Source organism: Enhydra lutris, unplaced genomic scaffold, assembly GCF_002288905.1.
Source record: "Enhydra lutris kenyoni isolate GAN:26980312 unplaced genomic scaffold, ASM228890v2 scaffoldscaffold23, whole genome shotgun sequence".
NCBI classification, from domain to species: Eukaryota; Metazoa; Chordata; class Mammalia; order Carnivora; family Mustelidae; genus Enhydra; species Enhydra lutris.
This window is the reverse complement of record NW_019154107.1, coordinates 27,189,726-27,202,385: the sequence shown is the minus strand read 5'-3', so window position 1 is coordinate 27,202,385 and position 12,660 is coordinate 27,189,726. Positions and strand designations below refer to the sequence as shown.

The window sequence follows — 12,660 nt, the reverse complement described above, 5'->3', positions numbered from 1 at the left end:
TTACGGGGAAGGCTAGAAACAATGATGGAGCCAGAAAAAGGCTGCCGCAGTTTTGACTGTAATCTATACTGTGCAGCCAGACTCTGCCCAGGCAGACTGCACAGCCCTACTTTTCACAGCAGCAACATGGCAAAGCATTAGCTTTCTTTTGACAGTCTGAAAAATACATATTTATTTCCCAAACTATCACTTTCCACAGGACTTATGTGGCCATTAGAACTTATTACATGTAACTTTTAAACACAAAATGAGAACTGACGTTTGGTCTGTGAATTAAATAGCAGGCAGTGATTCTCCTTCAGGTATTTGTGGGAGATAGGATGTAGAGAATTTGAGGGTTTCCCACCACTCTGGGAATGGCAGTCTCGTTGTAAACCTTCAGGTCATGTATATATGAAATAGATCACAGAATAAGGAAGTATGGCATTAGGTGAAAAAGTGAATAGAAAAGACATGATTGGGGTACCTGGGTGGCTCAGTTGGTTAAGCGCCAACTCTTAATCTCAGCCCAATGGAGTAGAGATTGGCATCCAAATGAGTGGGTTTTGAGGCATGGGGGAGTGTCTTGCTGGGCTAGAATTTGCAAGAAATGGCTCAGGCAGGATTGGCAGGACAAAGCGGGAAGGATGTTCCAAAAGTGAGGAAAGGCTCCAGGTAAACCTGAGTGTTGGACTGTTGGTGGTACTTGGGAAGGGGAGGCAGTGAGGACAGTGTAGGGATGACATCCCAGACTGTATGCTCCAGATTTCTTGTTCGACCCACTTCCACTGAAATCCCAGGTGAAGAACACAGCTGCCGGACTGTGGAATGTGAATACACTACAAAATAACTGAACAGCCAGGAGAAGAAAGGACATTTAGGTTCCTCTTTGCACATACTGGTTTTCATTCACTGTCTAGTAGGCGACTGGGCAGCCCTTTGTGTGTACCTCATAGGACAGGAAAAGTTCTCCAGGGAAAAACACATCCCCTTTGCCCTTGGTGCTTTCTCAGGCTGAGCCAGACCATAGTACGTGACAGTCATGCAAGAAAGGGGCCTCTGTTGCATTTTCTAGTGACACAGTATTCTAGGAAGAGATTTGAGTGGCATGCTGAGTTTTGCAATCTCCTCAACATGCTCCTCGAAACTGGGGAGGTTTCCTGTAAAAAGATGTGTTTCAAGACAGGATCTGAGATATCATCGATGGCTCACATCATGGGGGCTCTAAGAAATCATGCCTCACCAGTGTCCTGACGAGTTACCGTAGAAAACGCAGAAAAATAATTTAGTGATTACCCAAGTTACTTATTTTGTGGGGAGATACTCAGGTTTATACACTTGGATCCCTATCCTGGAGATTGGTACACAGCAAGCACTAAATGAATGTTACTTGATTCTGAGGTAGTTTTTGCAGCTTCTTTATTAGGTATAGCAATGCACTGAATTTTTAGTGGACATGATTCTTTAATGTTAAGAGGGCAAGTAAAGCCATCAAAATTGGGCATGTGGTCCAACTTTCGGACGTTACATAGGACTCCCATACACCTATGTTCCTAAACTTTTTCACCACCGAGGATAACTTCTAAAATTTCCCCTAGAGATAGCATGCTTTGAAGGCTTGCCTACTAAACACATCACACTTACGGATTATTTAATTTCCCTACTTTAATTAAAGATGGGTGTTTCTGACAAGGTTCAGTTAAGCATGAAATAATAATATTTGGTATGTTAGACATTGATCAGCATTTTATCCTTAATATGCCATTAATTCCACACAACAATCCCAGTGGTTATTATTATAAACTTCATTTTACAGGCATCTGGGTGGCTCAGTTGGTTGGGCATGTGCCTTTGGCTAAGGTCATAATCCCAGAGTTCTGGGACCGAGCCCCACATTGGGCTTCCTACTCAGCAAGGTGTCTGCTTCTCCCTCTGCCCCCCCTTCACTCACGCTTGTGCTCATGCTCTCTTTCTGAAATAAATAACACTTTAAAAAAAACACTCATTTTACAAAAGAGGAAACTGGGGCACAAAGAGGTTTAATTCACTTAAGGATGCATAACTAAGAAGTAAAAGCAGGATTCAAATAACTTGAGTCTCTACTGCTCTATCCATTCTAGCATTCAAACTCCATCTAACAAGGTTCTACCATGAATGTTAGTATAATTCTAAGCCATCTCACTCTCGGGTTATTTGCCCTAGAAAGCTGCAATTGTATGTGCATATAAACACTTGCACATGAATTCTTATAGCAGCTCTACTTATAATTACCCAAAACTGGTAGCAACCCAAATGTAGTACATTTCTACAATGGAATACTACTCAACAGTAAAAAGGGAACAAGCTTTTGATATACACAACTTGGATGAATCTCAAAAGCATTATGCTGAGTGAAAAAAAGCAAGACTCAAAAGATTACATTCAGTTGGACTCCATTTACGTGATATCCTCAAAGTGACAAAACTAGTGATGGAGCACAGATCAGTGGCTGTCAAGGGCTGGGGATGGGAAAAGTGTGACTGAAGAGGTAACACGAAGGAGTTGTTTTGGATGATGGGATTACTTTATACCTTGATTATGATGGTGGTTACACTGATCTAGACATGCATCAAAGCCCACATGACTATGCACACCTCCACAAGTCAGTTTTACTCCACTTTTTATGGCTCTACCTATCATTAACAATAGTTTCCAGAAAAATTTTTAAAAGAGTTAACTATAATGTGAAGCAAAAAAAAAAAAAAAAATTATTGGGCCACACATGCAAACTGAATGGTGAGTTATCCCTTTAAACAAACATTCCTTAAAAGTTAATAGAATTTGTGTGCTTACTCCCTTACAAATACATATATTTCAGTAAACTATTAGATGGCATGATAGTTGATACAGCAATTTGCATAGTAAAACAAAAATAAGTAACCAAAATTAACACTGGGAAGGAGAACATGATGAAATAAGGATATTATAAGGATGTCATGGACAACCATGACTCTTTCTATAACTTTTTCAATTTTTCCTAGAATGCATCTCTAGGATATCTCTAATATAACTAAGAACAGAATTTAAAAAGTTTTTTTTAATCCTTCTAGATTGAAATGCGGATTTCCCAAGTTGCAATATCCTTACATCCAAAGGGTCTCCATTGCCTTTGAGAACCTCTTGGTCACTCCACTTACCAGGTCATGCTTGTATTCTACTTAACACCTAGTGCCTCATAGCACAATGGGCACTTAAATATTTGCTGAACTGAATTGCACCTGGAAATGTGGGGAATAAGAATGACAAACACACGGTCACTAACAAAACCTATACTGTAGAAAGACTAAATAACCCTCTAATTCTGAATGAGGCAAATTATTACTGAGTGCTAACAACATTCTCAATAATTACAAAGGCATACATAGAATTCTGGAAGACAGCAAAAACAAACAAACAAACAAACAAAAAAACCATATAACAACATACTGCCAGCAGTGTAGAGGTTTTTAAAGCCTAAAATAGGCAGAACCCAAACCAGAATCAATTATTCCTGGCTCCCTAGCCATAAAACCATAAAATTCAAGGAGGTGAGAAAAAGAAAAAGGAAAAACTAATCTGTACTGAGTTTCTATGGGCCATGCACTGCATTAGACATTTATGTAGATTAAACCTTATTTCAGAATGCGGGTTTCAGCTGATACGTAAAGGACTGGAAAGCCATCATTCTCACCCTCACCAAAAAGAAGCTACTAGACAAACTGAGAAACCAATGACTCTTCTTGGACCTATCAAAAACTGAATACAGGGCAAACCACCATCCAGATATCTGAAGAGACAGATGCCTACAGGTAAACATAGGATCTGATCATATACACTGATAGGAAGATCAAACTAGAAATTCTAACACATTACTTACTGGAAACCAGAGTATGGGATGTCATGACAGTATGCAGCTCCTAGGCTCCACATGGGGTGGAGTAATTCCCATCTTTTTAAAAGTTTTTCCTACAGGAATCCCACCATACTCTTACAGAAGGAATCAGGGGAAATCCCAGAGAAAGCTCCCATCTTGGTGCTGGTTGGCTGAGGAAAACAACACCAACTGAAATCTACCCAGACACCTTTCCTTTATCTCCAACACAGAACAAAAGGCTTACTCTGCAGGGGGAAGGGCTTAAAACCCTTGGCTTAAGGACACTGGTGGGTACTCACTGCAGCTGAGGAAAAAGGAAAAAAAGCTTTACCCTGGAGGAGGGGCAGGAATTCTTGTAAAGGACATACTCAAGACCCAGGTTCTGATACCTGCCTAAGTCCAAGGCTTAATCAAATCATCAGAGAACTCCCTCCTCCTCCACATCCACCACTTGGCAAACCAGCTACGGGGTTAGTGAAATAGAATACAACTGGGAGGGCTATAACAGACAGCTCTTGGGAAATAGCACAAAGGAAAAACCCAAAGCCAAGCAGGAGTCAAAAAGAAGGTATCACTAGAGGAATCAGAAATCTCTCATGCCCCACCAATAGCAAACATTAAACACAAGCCAACTCCTGGCTAGATTAACTCAAATCTCCCCTCTAAAAGCCTTGCAGAAGGACACCTATGTTTTTCTCCAAATATATCAAATATTTAACTCAGTATCTCTTGCTGATGTTCAGTTTCAACGGCTTTTCAGCCACGTTCAGCTTTTTATTATGAGGCATAAAGAAAGATAAAATATTCCAAGTGACAAAGCAATCATCAGATTTACACTCAATATGACACAGATGTTGGCACTATCAGAAATGAAATTTAGAAGAATTGTGATTAATATATTGAAGACTTTAATGGAAAAGGTAGACGACATGCAAGACTAGATGAATAATTTCAGCAAAAAGATAGAAAGCATAGGAAGTAATCAAATGGAAATGCTAGGACTTAAAAAAAAAAAACCCAACATGCTCAAAAAAACAACATGCTCAACAGTAGACTTGACACAGCTAACGAAAGAATCAGTGAGCGTAACAATTGAATTTATTGGTCAGATCAATAAAAATTAAAACAAAAAGGGACAAAAGAGTGAAAAAATAGAACACAGCATACAAGAACTATGGGAAAATATCAAAAAATATAACATACTTGTAATTGGAACTCCAGGGGAATAAAAGAGAATGGAATACAGGAATTATTTGAAAAAATGATGAAGAGCTCTCCAAAATTAGTGACAGACAACAATCCACAGATACAAGAAGCTCAGAAGAACACGAGGCAGGATAAATATGACAAAATAAAAAAGCTACATCAAGGTAAAGATAAAGAGCTCGAAGGCAGTCAGAGGAAAAAAGACACATTATAGAGAAACAAGGATAGAAATTACAGCAGACTTACCAGAAACCATGAAAACAAGGCACAGTGGAGTAATATGTTGAAAAGGGAAAAAACTGTCAACTCAGAATTCCATATCTCATGAAAATGTCCTTCAGAAGTGAAGAAAAAAAAGACTTTATCCAACAAAAGCAAAGAATTTACTGTCAGCAGACCTGGTAAAAAGAAATGTTGAGGAAAAATTCTTCAGGCAAAAAGATTATGATTAAAGTGGGAGCTTGGATTAGCATAAAGAACACTGGAAGAACACTGGAAAAGGAATAAATGAAGGTTTACTATAATATTTTACTTTCAAAATGTTTGAAAAGCCAATTTTCAAGACACCAGCCAAGGGCCAATCTTGAAAGAAACCCTTCTAAAGATAGCAAGCAGCATTAGGACTGCTATGGTAACTCTTTTCAGCACAACAGGGTATGTATACTTTAAAAACTTAAAGCTAGGGGCACCTGGGTACCTCAGCTAGTCAACCGTCTGCCTTCGGCTCAGGTCATGATCTCAGGGTTCTGGCTCTCCCTCTCCCTGTGCCCCTCCCCTGCTTGTGTTCTCTCTAATAAATAAAACCTTAAAAAAAAAAAACTCTACAGCTAATGTAATACGTTAATAGTGAGAGACTGGAACAGGTTAAGAATGTTTTCTCTTAACCACTACAATTCTGGTAAAGAAGAAAAAATAAGAGTACTCATATTACCTAATTTTAAGACTTACTACAAAGCTATAGTAATCAAGATAGTGTGGTAATAGCACAATGATGGACACACAGATCAATGCAACAGAATAGAGAGCCCAGAAATAGACCCACACAAGCATAGCCACATTTTTGACACAGGTACAAAAGCAGTAATAATGGAGAAAGGATAGTTTTCAGCAAATGGTTCTGGAACTCCTGGACATCCATATGCAGGAAAATGAAACTTGACACACACCTCATATTCATGGCTGGTGGGAATGTCAAACAGCAGAACCACTTTGGAAGACAGTTTGGCAGCTTCTTATACAAACTCAGCAATCCCACTCCTGGTTCTTTACCCAAATGAACTTAAACCTTATGTTTCACCAAAAAAACGTATGCTAAGGTTTACTGCAGCTTTATTCATAATCATCAAGAAACTAGAAGCAGCTAAGTTGTCCTTCAACAGGTAAATGTACGAACTGTGGTACATCCATAAATTGGAATGCTATTCAGTGATAAAGGAAACATGCTTTAATTCACGTAACATGGATGAATCAAGTAAAAGAAGCCAGACCAAAAAAGGCTAAATATTGTATGATTTCACCCATATGACCTTCTGGAAAAGGCAGGACTTTAGCTAAAAATTCAGAAGTACATTATTCTGAGGCATTTCTAGGAAACAAAACTGCCTGTTTGTGTGTGTACATATACATGTATATGCATATACATGTGTATGTATGTGAATGTGTGTACATGTACATATATATTTTTTTAACAGGGATATGTGTGTATGTGTACATATAGATATGTATTTTAACAGGGATAGCTCTGACCAAATCAACTTGGGTAGAAGTCCATGGAAGTTCACATTGCCATTCATCACATACCATCTCTTTTTAAATAAATGTATTGGATTTTTAAAATTGGGTAATACATTCACATGGCTTAAAATTCAGAAGGTAGTTTTAACTTTTGGCTCTGAGGAGGTAAATGTGCAACTGTCTTCAGTTCTCCCAAATCCGATTCACCTAACACCAGCTTCCTTCACCATGCTACCTATGTTTGACCCCAGTGAGATCAAAGTCCTATATGTAAGGAGAACTGGTGGGAAGTTGGTGTCATGTCTGCCCTGGCTCCAAATATCAACACCCCCTCCCACCCCCGGTCTGTCTCCAAAAAAGGTTGGTGATGACATTGCCAAGGCAACCGGTGATTAGAAGGGTCTGAGGATAATAGTGAAAATGACCATTCAGAACGTACAGGCCCAGACTGAAGTGGTACCTTTTGCCTCTGCACTGATTATCAAAGCCCTCAAGGAACCACTAAGAGATAGAAAGCAGAAAAACATTAAGCACAGTGGAAATAACACTTTTGATGAGACTGTCAACACTGCCTGAAAGATGCAGCACCAACATTTAGCTAGAGAACTCTCTGGTACCATTAAAGAGGTTCTGGGGACTGCCTGATCTGTGGGCTGCAGTGTTGATGGCCACCACCCTCATGACATCATAAATGACATCAACAGTGGTGCAGTGGAATGCCCACCTAGTTAAGAACTGCAAAGGAAAGTATTTCAATGAAGGATCATTTGACAACCAAAAAAAAAAAAAAATTAAGGTATATAAAAGTTTATGCAGTAAAAAATCTTCCTCCAACTCTCTACCTTGGCTGTATATGCCCTAAAGCTATCAGTGTCTTAACATCCTTCTAGAAATATCTTTGTCTATATAAGCAAAAACATATATATTATATAGTACATATTAGTGTCCCCAGTAGCTGTCACAAATGGTAGCATATAATACACACTGTTCTGTTTCTTGTTTTTCTTCATTTTGTACATCTTAGAAATCATGCAATATCAGTGTAATATTCTACTGTATAACCAAGCCTTAACTGATACTTAGAATATCAACCAATCTTTTGCTATTATAAATAATACTCCAAGTAATATGCAAATATTTGTTGAATAAATTCCTGGAAGTGTTTGCTGGGTCAAATGATATATATATTTATAATTTTGAAGGCTATTTTCAGGTCACTGACTTTTAAAATGTCAGGGATTTTCCCTTTTTAATTTTTATTCTAGGAGGAAAGAAAGGAAGCTGAGATTCTATCACCAGGCAATTTCTGGAGGAATGTACATCTCTAAGATGTACAAAATGAGCCTTCTCCTCAGTTTCCCACACATGCTTCCTAGGGTCCAGTTGCATTTTCATGTAATATATTTCAGGCCAATAGCTGGCTGCAAAGCCTATTTCAGTTTATGTGAAAGGTGTTACTTCTGAAAACTTCACAAGCAAAGGTCAAAGGCTGATGCCCCAAATTGCTGATCACTGACCACTCACTACACAGCACAATACTGGATTCTTCACTGCAGCTAAAGGGAGACTTTACAATCTTGACGAAATAAAATACACCTATGGAGAATCCTTTGTCTTTATTATAATGCCCAAATAAGGATTTCTTCTCAGGTAAAAACCATAAATCACATAAAGGTTATGAAGAAAAGCTGCAAATGTTTCTCTCATCTTCCAGGTAGTGATAGATTTCCAATTAACCATCTTTTTGCTTGCCTACAAAGCACAGTACAGCTTAGGACCCTAAGTTTTTTTGGGGAGGGGGGTAAAGCTTGAACAGGAGGTTGAGGAAACCCAAGGACTCTTTTTTTTAAGGTTTTATTTATAGGGTGGCTCAGTCAGTTAAGTGTCTGCCTTCGGCTCAGGTCATGATCCCATGGTCCTGGGATCGAGTCCCACATCCGGCTCTTTGCTCAACGGGGAGCCTGCTTCTCCCTCTACCTGCTGCTCCCCCTGTTTGTGCTCTCTCTCAATCTGACAAATAAATAACTAAAATCTTAAAAAGTAAAGATTTTATTTATTTTTTTGGGGGGGCACACTCAAGCAAGGGGGAAAGGGGGAAGCAGGCTTCCCGTTGATCAGGGAGCCCAACGCAGGACTCGATCTCAAGGACCCTGGGATCATGACCTGAGCTGAAAGCCGACCCTTAACCAATTGAGCCACCCAGGCGCCCCACCTCAGAGACTCTTTAGATAACAGCCACACAAGATCAGTGAGCAGTCAAGCCACTCGCAAGAGTACCTACACCCAGAGCCACATTGTCTCCCTTTGGTTTCCTTCTAGGAAAACTATCACTCAGATCCACACTCAGTAGAAGTGAAGATGGCACCATCATATTACTGAATTTCAAGAATACACTACATGTAGGGGGCGCCTGAGTGGCTCAGTGGGCTAAACATCTGACTCTTGACTTCAGCTCAGGTCATGATCTCAGGGTCACGAAACTGAGCCTCACGTTGGGTTCCACACTGGGTGTGAAGCCTGTTTAAAATACTCTCTCCCTCTGCCCCCCACCTGCTTTCTCTCTCTTTAAAAAAAAAGAATATGCTACATTTAGAAATGAGTGTTTAACAAGATTTATCAAAGGAAAAGAGGTTACATTTATTAATTATTATGCATTACTGCAGTAACGGTCGCCAGTTAAAAAACACCTTCTTGTATTTGTACCTTTAGATGGTTCTCTCGCCCACAATGACTCTGGGCTGGGCCAAGAAGCACTTCCCTACTTTGGCTGATAGGACGGTATCAAATGTGACGTAAGCAGACATTGAGAAGTGCTTGTGCACTGGCACTGGCTCCTGCTCGCTATACCTCGTGCCTCTGAGACCACCATGTCAGCAGATCCAGACTATCCAGGTGCAGGAGAGACCACTTGGGAGTGGAGATGAGCCATCCTTGCTTAGGGCCTTCTAGACCCACCGACCTGACAGCTACCAGTTACGTGAGCAAGGCCATCCTAGCTCATCCAACCACCAGCTAACAACCCTCCCTGTCAAAAAAAAAAAAAAAAAAAAAAAAAAGCTAATTGACACAGGCTACTTCAGAATAAATATGTTTGTGGTATGGTACATATGGAAAGGGGAAGAGAACACTGGTTTTCTTCCTGTGCAGTGCATTCTGCATATAAGAAATTGTTTCAAACAGAAAAACCTGCAGTACCTGGATGGGAATAAATAAATATATAAGTACTGAAAAAATGCCTAAGTCTTCCCAGATTCTCACAAATGTGCTGTCTGCCATCACAGATGGCACACACCAAAAAAACAAAAAACATTAAAAATTTCCATTTAGTCACTGAAGCATCCTTATCATGATATATTTAAACCGAAGTCTTATACTCAACAGTTCCATTTCTAACACTGAACAACAACTCAGGTTTCCAGGAATTAGTCTCCCAATTTTACTTTTTTCCCCATTTGACAGGGCTCAGTGAAAACTGAAAGAGCTCCCTTAATGCAGCCTAAAAAGCATCAAATATGTAAGCCTAATTAAACCATCTAGAAGCATTCTGCAGACCAGCTTCTTCCAGCATCACAGCAACTCTTTTTAGCTGTGTTAATGGTGGGCAGTAGAAACTGTTTAAGATCTACACATTTGGGCCAGAAACATTGCCTCCACTGGATCACAAAGTGGGACACTGAAGGGGAAATTACTTTAAGCTACTTTTGTTTAGGCCTCACTAGATGCTTTTGCGGATTACGCACGCCTCGCCATGCCCACCCATGCACCCCCCCCCCCCGTGGTTTAAGGTGAAAAACACCTTCCAGCAGCCTCCCACTGCCCTTGGAATAAAACACAAGCTCCTTAATGAGATCCCATAAGGCCCTGTCAATCTCCCCCTGCCTACCTCATCTCTCTTTCCCCAGGTCCTAGCCAAACCTCTGTGGATCCCTTCCACATCTCTCTTTCAACTCAGTGTCCTCACAACACCTGGTGTTCCCTCTGCCTGGCAATCCCTTCTCTCTCTTACCTTGCTTATTCCTGCTCATTATTCAGGGTCCAGGGCACCTTGCTAGTTTCCCTTATAAAAGCATTCTGCCTCTTATTTGCTGTGTGACCATTGGCAAGTTACCTCTGCCTTACACCTCAGAAAGATATTCCATGTTGAATACTTAGCACAGTACTCAGTACACAGGAAATGGTTAACGAGTCATAGCTGCTGTTATTATCTCTTATAGTGACCTCCATCACAGCTCTCAGTACAATTAGAAATTACATACTTATTTGTAGGAAAAACAGAAACACCTCCTTGGATCCCACCTTAATATCTAATACATATCTAATACTGCTCATGCTATTTCCCCACATACTGCATTGGCAGGGGTGGGGTGGGGAGACAAAATCAATGTTTACAGAGCAATTATCACCTCAATTAATTATTACCTTGGAGATGTCAAATTGAGGAGATGAAGAAACTGAGGCATAGAGACATCAAGTACTGGCCCAGATCAAGTGATAGATTCAAATCCAAGTTGGCCTGATCCCATAGCTTGTGCTGGGTATACCACACCAAAGGCTTCCCTAACTCATGAACCTTGTTATCTAAAAGCAGCAAGTCTCAGGGAAAATGGATCTTCACATTCGACTCTCAGGTATCTATTTTTCAGATCCTTAACCAGTCTGGTGTTCTAAGCACCTCGTGTAAACTCCTTCAACAGAATGCTCTTCCCCATGACTGGGTTAGATTTCTTTCTTCCTTTACATTGGATGTTGAACTCTTAACGGGAGGAGTTATCGATATTTCACCTCTTATACCCTAGCAAATAGGAGGCACTCAACAGATATCTGCTGAACGAATTAAATGAAAATCTTGGAGAATACATTACAGCTGCAAAGTTGGGCAGTAGTAGAGTGGATTTTCATAACAATGTGGAAGTTTGGCATAGTTGGGAAGACACTTGACATGAATGATGACAAAAAGGGAGTTTATCTTAGCCGCTTTTACACTGTTATGATTTCTACATCTAGCACCAGAGATTCCACGTGACTTGCACATATGTGCTCCACAGCTACAGGTAGACTTCACTCTGCCTCTGGGGCCCTGCGTCATCACCAAAGTTCTACTATACCCTATGGGTACATCTGTGCCACCCTTCAGGACAGGATGCCCTTGATAAATGCCAATCTCTCAGCAGTTTCTTTCAAATGGTTCAGAAAAAGAAACCAAAAAAGCAAATGATAAAGCAAGGGGGAGCAACCTATTGATAATTACTGACCTTGGATAAAGGGAATACAGGAGTTCTTTGTACTATTCTTGCAACTTTTTGTAGTTAAAATCAAAATAAGTTTTTAAAATCTAAAAAGGAAGAAGAAGAACCTTCCCAGGAGATTACAACACACAAGGTCTGGTGTACTGACCATGCTGGTACCATATTCTCTTGTCAGCTATTTCAAAAAGCACATTCCGGGCTCAGATTTCCTTGCCTATCAGCCAGTATCAAGGGACAAGGAGCTCCCTGGGTAGTAGGGCTCAGCTATGGCCTCTGGGTTGTGACAGAGATTAAATTATTTACTGCTTGGGGCGCCTGGGTAGCTCAGTCGTTGGGTATCTTCGGCTCACGTCATCATCCCAGGTTCCTGGGATCGAGCCCTGCAGCCCTGGACTCCCTGCTCAGCAGGGAGCCTGCTTCTCCCTCTCCCACTCACCCTGCTTGTGTTTCCTCTTTCGTTGTCTCTCTCTCTGTCAAATAAACAAATAAAATATTTTAAAAAATTATATATTGCTGGGGCGCCTGGGTGGCTCAGTGGGTTAAGCCGCTGCCTTCAGCTCAGGTCATGATCTCAGAGTCCTGGGATCGAGCCCCGTATCGGGC

General features: G+C 40.5%; 2 protein-coding genes and 1 pseudogene across 3 annotated transcripts in view; 2 read left to right on the top strand and 1 right to left on the bottom strand.

The window, feature by feature from the left end:
• The window catches only part of LOC111150571 (zinc finger protein 674-like), an 886,492-nt gene that overhangs the window by 446,989 nt on the left and 426,843 nt on the right, over nt 1-12,660 (top strand). The gene's annotated exons all lie outside the window — the stretch shown is intronic.
• LOC111150576 (jade family PHD finger 3) overlaps nt 1-12,660 on the bottom strand; it is a 131,839-nt gene that overhangs the window by 115,436 nt on the left and 3,743 nt on the right. The window lies entirely within an intron of this gene.
• Nucleotides 6,990-7,543, top strand: LOC111150598 (annotated as a pseudogene).